The 9853-nt window shown below is 36.0% G+C and overlaps 1 protein-coding gene across 4 annotated transcripts in view; it reads left to right on the top strand.

The window, feature by feature from the left end:
• Positions 1–6720: 6720 nt before the first annotated feature.
• Positions 6721–9853, top strand: part of LOC121422112 (chromatin modification-related protein YNG2-like) — a 48413-nt gene continuing 45280 nt past the window's right edge. For all 4 annotated transcript variants that reach the window (XM_041616971.1, XM_041616957.1, XM_041616947.1 and 1 more), the window contains exon 1: positions 6721–6835. The gene's annotated coding sequence lies outside the window, so the exon portion shown is untranslated. The remainder of the gene's footprint in view (positions 6836–9853) is intronic.

The raw sequence follows: 9853 nt of genomic DNA, 5'->3' as shown, positions 1-9853 counted from the left end.
TATCATTCTGTGCGTGTCAATAGTCTGCATCAGCCACAGGAAACGCACTTTCAGAATTGGTTTTGAAGAGCACTTCTTGAACAAACAAATGACCATAAATGACAAATATCTGGGAACTTCTTAAAGTGGACGACTTTCTGTTTCGGTAAACATGTCGTAGTTTATTTTAAAACATGTTTATAAAGACTTTCTTGAAAGTGTCATTGCATTAATGACTAAAATTGTAGAATTGTAGAATATCTTCGATATTAGGCGTGTCCAAACAAAGCTTAAAATATTCGAATGTTACTTACCCATGCAAACTGTCTAATTATAACAATACCTCATGACATTTTCAACTTTTTATTGATTACAAAATGCAGCTACAAAAGGTTTACCCATTGGCCAATATTGGGTACCATAGGAATATGCATTTTGGTTGGGTAAAATATATTGTAAATTTTACGCAATGTTGTCGTTGAAATAGTTTTTAAAAAATACCCAGTAAACATGCATGTTCCCTTTTACTCCGTATTTTAAGAGTGTTTCTGTATGTGATATGCGATCCTCTGTACCGGATGCAGTATTTGCAACCTAAATACGGTAGACATTGGATATATTGCAAATTGCGTCTTCTTCTGCGTGATCTTTGTTTCTCCGTATTTACTACCCTTATTATTATTTAAAAAAAAACGTTTTGGGAAAAGAGTCCATACGGTTATACTTCAGACTTGTCAGTCAGTGTTTCTTTAATGAAACCGTTTGTATGTTATACACTTGATTTTAGGCGTGTTAGGAGCGACTTGAACGTGAGATATCAAAAAAATTTACCAGGGAGGTTCTAATCAAAGAGGAAATAGATTTCTTTTTTTTTAAATCATAATTCATATCTGACAAATGATAAACTTCGAATGGAGATATTTGTTAACAACGAGAATTCAATCTGCAAGATAATATTCAACTTAGTTTAAACATTATAAAACTGTTCGGAGTTGAAAAGCATTTAGTATTTCGAAGGACATTCATTAAACATGGCCCGGTAACATTTTTTTAATCCCATTATATTAAAACCCCCTTATTATTTACTTTTTTTATCACTGTCTTATCGCCTATCAGTTTTCCTGAAACAAAACCTAAAAGGAACTATTAGATAACCAGTTTAAAAACACTAATGTATATTGTCATTAAGTATGGGCCTTTAACGGAGAATTCCCATTTGTACAATTTTTCCGAATAGATTATTATTTCCAACCACAAAGAGAGCACATGATCTAAACTGGTTTCTTGTTGTATCGATATTAGGAATCGATAATTATTTATTACAGCTTTTGATTGGGCATGTTAGTTTCGAAGGTTTTTTCAGTTCAATGTTGACTTTGACTTTAGTTAATTACAAAAGTGTAAAATGCATGCTCTGCTTATGTACTGTACACTCTAAAAAAGTTTACCAGATATTGGATAAATTGAGAACATGCGTGTTGGTTGGGTAAAAATATACCCAATATTTTGTGAATTTTACGCAATGTTGCGTTGAAATAGCCCAATATGGGGTAAAAAAAGATACCCAGCAAACATGCATGTTCCCTTTCCACCCAATATTGGGTTAATTTTTACTCAATGTTTTTAGAGTGTACATCAGTTCAGAAGCATAAAGTAGGGTTCATCACGCAACTTTCTTTAATACCAAATGATTATGATCAAATCAATGCTGCTTTTCATTAGGCTATTAATTACAAGCAAATCCTATCCATGATATTCTTTCAGACCTACCGCTCAAGCGCAGCCCTGGGCGTATGGGTTGGTTCCCAGTCATGGTGTAGCTATTTTTTTTCTATAGGGGGCGGGGGCTTGATTTTTTTAAGGTGTATCAAAATAATTTGGGGCGCATACACCATCCCACATTATTTACTTCATACACTCATAACTAACACACACAATTCATATCCCCACACACAAAAAAAAGTGTTGTGATTATGAATGAATTCAAGTGTGGATGAAGAGCAGTGGCGTACAGATGGGGGCCTGGGGGCTGCCCCCCCCCCACCTAAAAAAAATCACGACCAAGAAAAAGGGAAAGAGAATTAGCAAGACAATGGTGCATTGTGATATTATTTTCTGAATATAATGTCAAAGTCTATCACAAAATTGAATTTTTGTAAGAAAATTGTCGAAATTTTTATTTTTGAAATAAATTTTGCCCGATAAGCCATATCTGCCCCCCTCAAAATCTTTGGCTCATCACGCCACAGATGAAGACAAATATAATGTGCAGGATGACTCACAATTTGGTTTAGAATAATTAATGATGAATTTTAAGTTGTCTGTAAAGGCTTAACATACGTTTGATGTCGCTACACGATTAGGCGTAAGGGAAGGCGGGGTAAGTTGAGCAGGAGACCGCTCACGATGGCGGTCTCCTGCATTCGTTTAAACTGTCATTTTCTTTTCATTGAATATTGCCTCTTGTTAATATTTATTTTTCATTGTTTTGCTATTACTATTGCTTAAATTATTTTGTAAAACTTAATTGTATCACCTAGATGTTATGTTGCATATTTATTCTGAGTGCAGAAATAAAATAAAATAAAATAAAAATTCAAAATCAAATAGGGGCAAGTTGAACCATCACCACCAGGCCAATAATGAATGAGTCAGACATTATGGTGGTGTCATGTATTGATGACCCATTACATAACCCTTAACCCCACCACATTGTTTTCAACTTTGAAACAAAAAGTACATTTTTAGAGGGAAAATACAGCACTTCTTTTTATAAACCATGCGGATGCAGTCCTATATTTCGCTGAAACACAATACTATATAACATAATGAAAACTCGAATTCCGGCCGAGCAGAAGAATTTGTTCATATTGACTTTAAAAAAAGGGATATATTAAGCCCCGTGTTCTAGAGAGATTTTAGATTAGATTTATTTATTTCCGTTCAATTTTTTTTTCAAAATATAATCAAAATAACAATACATATTCAATATAATCGATAATATAGACAAATCAATGAAATTGATGTTGTACATAATTAAACAAAACTACAATTTGTTGCAGTGATTTTATCAATGAAGAGAAACAAGAAATGAACGGAGGGACTTGCCAAGAAAAGCAAAAGGTTGTAGAGAAGGCAACCCCTAAACTTAGTTTCAATACTAATTATAAACAAACTATATATACAACTCTATACATAAATCGAGACGGACACAGAAGACAAACTTATAACAAGTAATCCACAAGTATCAAATAAAACGAAAAAGCGACAACAAAAATAAGAGAATGTAATTCAAATAATAATAATTACAGTGGTAACACACAAAAAAGTACTTACAAAATCATAATAGGGAGGGAAAAGTGGCAAAGGAAAGAAAGAGGGAGAAAGGGGGGTGCAAATAAAAAGTGCAAATGAAAAGAGGAACATGGCAGGTGCACAGGTCGTAATGTATTGTATCATGTTGTAGTGTTGTTTATTTTGTAAGTAAAGTTTGACAAATTTATTGGTAGTTAAATGTTATGTTATTATGTAGTTTTAGTTTAGGTTATGTGTTATAGCTTGACTTGTTGGTGTGGAGTATTGACAAATGAGGATCTTTTTAAGTTTGCTTTTAAAAATATTAAGGTTTGTAGATTCTTTAAAGTCGTTGGGCAGGGAATTCCAATACACACAGTGGCGTAACTACGGGGGTGGGGCACGTTCCCCCCCCCCCCATCGGCTGGCCAAAAAAAACGGGAACAAAGAGAAAAAGAGGGAGAAAGTGAAAGAAACATAGTGAGAAGGAAGAAATTATTGTTAATTATGTTGTATTATAATATAATTATGTTATCTTATATTACATAAAAATGAATATAACTTTATGAAACATAATTTGCTCAGGGCCTATGTCTTCATTGTTCCTGATACTCGCATTGTCTGTTTAACGAGATATACTGTATTACCCTGTTGTACTAAAACCTCCCGTTTTCAAGTCAATATACACCCAATATAATCCTCGCACTTCGAATTATTATTGTTTTATGTAGTGACATATCATTTTAAGGTCTTAATATAAAACATTTCCCGTCCGTGCTTACGTTCGCATTAGTGGATTAGTGAGATAATACGTCTGCTCTTCATGATTTCCTAAAATCAGTCCTTAATTTTTTATTTTTTTTAAATCTGAATATCAAAGATTTCAGCTTTCGCTCGCATCATTTGGTTAGTGGTCTACGTGATTTCCTACAAACAAGCCCCTCTTCAGGTGTGAATTTCCAATTTTTTCAGCTCGCGCTCGCAATATCTGACTAGTGAGATGCGTATGATAATCATGACTACAATGACTACAAAGAGTATGTCTTTAGGTGTAATTCTAACAAAATCAGCATGCGCTTGGCACTCGCATTAGATAACTATGGTGAGATATGTGTACTCTTAATGGATTCTTTTAAATATAGTCCTTAAAATATCCATGTTTGGGGTCAATATATACAAAAATTTCAGCTCGCGCTTTGCGCTCGCTTCATTTGGTTAATGAAATACGTAGGGTCGTCGTGAATTCCTACAAAAAAGCCTTAAAATGTCACTCTTCAGGTCTGAATTTCCTAAATTTTTAGCTCGAGCTCGCAATATTTGATTAGTGAGATGCGCATTTTAATCATGATTATAATGACAATTGCTTTATGTGTTTGGATGCATATAATTCTCAGCAAGCGCTTGGTACTCGCATTAGAATACTATGGTGAGAGATATGTATACTGTTAGTAGATTCCTAAAATATAGTCCTTAAAATGTCTGATTGGGATCAATATATACAAACATTTCAGCTCGCACTTCGCGCTCGCATTGTTTGTTTAGCGAAACAGGTACATATCATGATTACAAAAATTTGCTTATAATTTCCCCTTTTAGGTCTGAATATAAAAAATTTTCAGCTCGCGCTTCACGCTCGCACTATGTGATCAGTGACATACATATCCGTTTAATGACACTGTCCTTAAAATATCTCTATTAGGTCAGCATAATTTAGCAACTGAGCGCGCTTCGCGCGCTCACTTGCTGACTCAAAATTTGTGCTGGTGCCCCCCCAATGCCGTGACCCACGGTACGCCACTGAATACACAGTTCCAAAAAAGATAAAAGAGTTTTTCGCTAATATAGTACGGGTAGGGGGTAGATGATAACAGAACTTTACGTTGTCTCGTTGGGTAATCGTGTATAGAGGAGTTTTTACAGAACGTATTTGAAAAAATTGTTGGGAGATCATCTTTGTTTAGTTTATACATAAATTGGGCGAGTTGGAAAAGATATAAATCGCTCACTTTAAGAATATTATTTTGGAAGAATAGTATATCTGTGTGTGATCTGAATTGGGTTTGAAAAATTATTCTAAGAGCCTTCTTCTGCAGCAACAGTATTCTTTGTAATTGTGTTTGGATCGCACAACCCCATGCCAAAATGCCATAATTAATGTATGGTAGTATTAATGTATGATACAGTGTAAGTAACTGAAAGTGTGAGATGGGAGAAAATATTTGAGTTTGTTGATAATTCCGATGTTTCTTGAAATTGTTTTGCATATATTATTGATGTGTGGTTTCCAGATAGCTTATTATCAATAGTAACCCCCCAAAATCTGGTCTCTGAAACATTTTCAAGAGCAGTGTTATAAAAAATTATGTTATAAGGTATTGTATTTCTTCTGTTACTAAAAACCATAAAGTTCGTCTTTTGTAAGTTAATTTATTCGCCTTAATCCAGTCAGTGACATGTATAAGTTCTGAGTTTACAATTCTTACAAGTTGGTTTAAATTATCATGAGAAAAGAAAATGTTCGAATCGTCAGCAAACAATACAAATGTTAGTAAATTTGAACTTTTTTTGATGTCATTAATATATGTAATAAACAGAAGAGGACCAAGAGGATTATTATACTCCTCCGGGCAGCCGGCAATGATTAATGACTTAACAGTTTGCATATTTTTCAATATTTCCCCTTCCTTTACTTCATCAAATTCACTTTTATCGATATCCCTCGACCCTTTTTTTCATTTCCCTTTTTTCATATCCCTCTCCTTCCCCTTTTTTCTTTCTACTTTTTTTGCACCACCAGTAAAGGGGGGGGGGATACTGCAGACCCTTCACCCCACGTGCATCTGCCTATGATTACGACAGCTACAGTGGCCCACCCTTGAAGAGAAGAGCCCAATTCAAGGTGGTGATGGCTTATCGCTTGGTAAACACAATTGTTGATGTACCAAAGGTACAGTACTTCAACCAGGCTGCTACTGCGGCTTCATCAGATGAGGTACACGTCCCACATGCTCGCACTGTTAGGGCTTACTTATCAGAAAACTTTTATTCCTGATGCCTTAATTGCACTTCAGTAGCCATCTTCAAGGCTGAGGTGCAGAAAATCCAATTGCGCTAAGACAGCGCTGATTTTTATTTATTTATTTATTTTTATTCATTTATTTTTTTTAACCGCGCGCACGTAGAATAGATCTTCCACAGCACTATACATACGCTACTCCTGCACAATTCTACAAGTACGATGATGCACCAACTTGGTGGACTGTACTATAACGGATGATGATGATGATACCCCCCCCCCCCTGGTACCTGTAATATTTGACGTGTTTTACCATGGACCTATCATGGTTTTACTCTCTATCTCTTTTTTCCTTTCTTTTTCGACATTTCGGCGACACGTTGGTCGCGCCCATAGAGTTATATATGGTCGCGCCACATTCAATTTTTTTTGTCCGGATGGCTTGTCACCTTTCGAAGCACATTAATATACAGACAGGTGACGTCTGGTTCTTCTAACGATTACAGCAACGGTCCTCTCCCTCAACCCCTGGATTTCGGATATATGGTACGTTCATCAAATTTCATGTAATTGTGCTGTAGTTTCATAATCATGTGTACATTGCAGATTGCTAATTGCTTTCGCATGCCCATTTTGTAGCAGGCAGGCCTAGATCTAGAATTCTAGTCCCACACACGCTGATTTATGTTGTCCGTAACCACCCATGGCATGCACTTGTTCACTGCTACCACCCACTCATTCACACTCCTAGTACCAATGAGGTCCAAACATTAACATGTATGGACCTCATAGGCGACATTACCCAAAATTATGGGTTAGACAATTCAGTTCTGATTTCAAACCCAAGACTTTGGTAAATGTACGCCTTAATACAAATTGGAGTTAGGTATGCGATATGACTTTCATTTGGTGGGAAGCCTTTAAATACTTCAAAAAATGAGTTGAAATTAAAATGAATTACTATTAAACTTACATTTCAGGCCCTTTTTGTTGATTTTCGGTGAGCGTTCCACACAGCTGCGACGAGTGATCAACTCCGAAGTGATACGCGAACTGGTCAGCTGATCGGTCAGGTGATCGGTAGATTATCTTTTTGTCAGACGTTCATAATTTATGTAAAGCGTATCAATCTTATCTTGATTCCAAAGTATCAGTATTGCAGATAAATGTCATTATTGATTGGAATCAGTGGCGGATCGGGGGGGGGGGGGGGGGGGGTGGGGTGAGCATTTCTGCCCGATCCCCCTATTGAGATTTGTAGTAAATATTTTGGAATTAAATACGTTGTTCATACTAGTTATGCGACCCCTCCCTTATGATGATCACAGCATTATTTGTAATGGGGATATTTCGTTCATATTCTTGTCTCTTCTTTCTCTTTTTAGCCTTTTTTTGCTTGTTAAAACCTTTTTTCCTTTTTTTTTTGGGGGGCTCGGCAAATTTTACGTGGGTCAAAATTACCTTCATTTTTTTAGTGACAATCTTTTTTTCATTTGTCCAGTTCTACGCGAGACAAAATTACCTTCGATCATTATTATAGTTAAAAACTTTTTTTTATTTTTTATTTATTTATTTATTTTTGGGGGGGAGGTTGCCAAATATCACGCGAACGTTTTTCAGCTTTTACTGTTTTATTCGACTTATAATCAAATATTAAATGGGGCTTACCACAGTTTTTTTTAAAGTCAATTCATAAGAATATTCCTCCTCGGGATTTGAGCTTTCTTTCATGAAATATCAATTTTTTTCATGATTACCAAAAATACTTAAAATTTTTTATCGGTGTATGCCTATAAAGCTTTAGCTCATGCGTTGCGCCTGCCATATTTTAATGCTGATCAACTTTATGCTTTTAATGAATTCCTAAAAACAATAAATTCTCAGATCATCAATTTTGTCGCAATCGAATAATTCGATTGCGTCTCTCTATCAGTTTTGAATATTCATAAAAAATATCAGCTCGTGCTTTTTGCTCATATTTTGATTAGTAAATTCTTCTCTTATATAATCGAGTCGGATAGATAGATAGATATATAACTAGAGAGAGTTGGGGGGGGGGGTCCCTCAGCTACTTGTCCTCGCTTATTTGTTATTATTTGTTATTATGCTCATGTTGTGAGAGCTTTGTGTTTTCACATTTTTTTCTTTTTCAACCTTTTTATTGTCTCGGAGCTTCCCTCTATTTCTTTACACTATATAATGTAGTCCTATCAAACTTCGTCATGAGCGGACGTGTTCACTGAAGCGCTCTTACTGGCCGACAAGATCGTGATTTTGTTCGAAATATCGTGCATGTTTGGTGCATAAACTGCTTTAAATCTACGTCTTCACCTATTTGAACTATCACCACCAACAATCTGTTGCTCGTCGACTTCCTTTTTTTATTATTTATGTGATATATTGGAAGGATATAATACCACTACCCCGCGATGACGACTCGTAGCTCGAAACTACAAGCCGAGAACTCTCGAATAGTATCAAAGAGGAACTGAACAAAGCCCTGGGGAGTGATACTTTCATGAGAAAATTGGTGAGTGAACTTAAAACAACTTTGATTAATGAGATTACACCGTTGATTACTGAGAGAGTTACAGATAGTTTACGTGAGTACATTGAATTTGAAATGGAGGCAAGAGACACTCGCATCAATGCCTTGGAATCAAAGATACAATCGTTGTTAGACCAACATGATGAGTCTGAACAGTACTCACGCAGGAATTGTCTAATTTTCAACGGAGTAAAGGAGAAAGAGAACGAAAGCACGGATGAAACCATCGTCAAACTCTGTGCAGATAAGCTTAATGTTGAGTTAGAAGCAAGAGAAATAGATAGAAGCCACAGATTGGGTCAGAATAAAGAAAACAGAGAGAGAGGAATAATTGTGAAGTTCACGAACTATCATGTACGAGACAAAATCTACAAAAATAGGAGAAAATTGCGTAATCTACAGGATGAGGCGATTTATATTCATGAGAGTCTCACAAGGATACGGACTGATCTGTTCTGGAAGGTGAAAACCCAATACAAGGATTGTACGGAGGCGATATGGACCCAAGATGGCCGCATACTTGCCATATCCAAGTACACGAAAAAGCGAGTCACCATTACAAAGGAGAGCGACCTGCAGAAATTGAGAAAACCTTGAATTCTTCACCATTGATTCGATATTTCTTATAAGAAACACCCAATCTTGTCCATAGAATTCCTCATTCTCAATTAATCTTATAAGAAAGACCAAGTTTCATGTATTAACCCTAAGCTGAGACTTACAGTACTGCTCTATTGTGGAATCACGCCCCTCCTCTTGTGTTCGAGGAAAGCATTTCAATTGGCCCGAAGTACGCCAATGAATATTGGAGCCACTCCCTGTCAAGACGTAATCCTTTTATTGACAGCTCAACCAATGATGCATGCAACAATGAAGGGGAAAGCTCGACCTTTCGCTGATGAAGCAAGCACTATGTTAACAACAATAGAGACTTCCAACCTTTATCACGGCTCTCTATTCATTTTTAAGCAGGATTAGCACTTGGACTGAAAGCCAGGACTCCTATTTTGTTCACA

This window comes from Lytechinus variegatus, chromosome 1, assembly GCF_018143015.1.
Source record: "Lytechinus variegatus isolate NC3 chromosome 1, Lvar_3.0, whole genome shotgun sequence".
Classification (NCBI taxonomy): domain Eukaryota; kingdom Metazoa; phylum Echinodermata; class Echinoidea; order Temnopleuroida; family Toxopneustidae; genus Lytechinus; species Lytechinus variegatus.
Note: the sequence above shows the minus strand (reverse complement) of the source record. Positions and strands in the feature narration are given on the sequence as shown.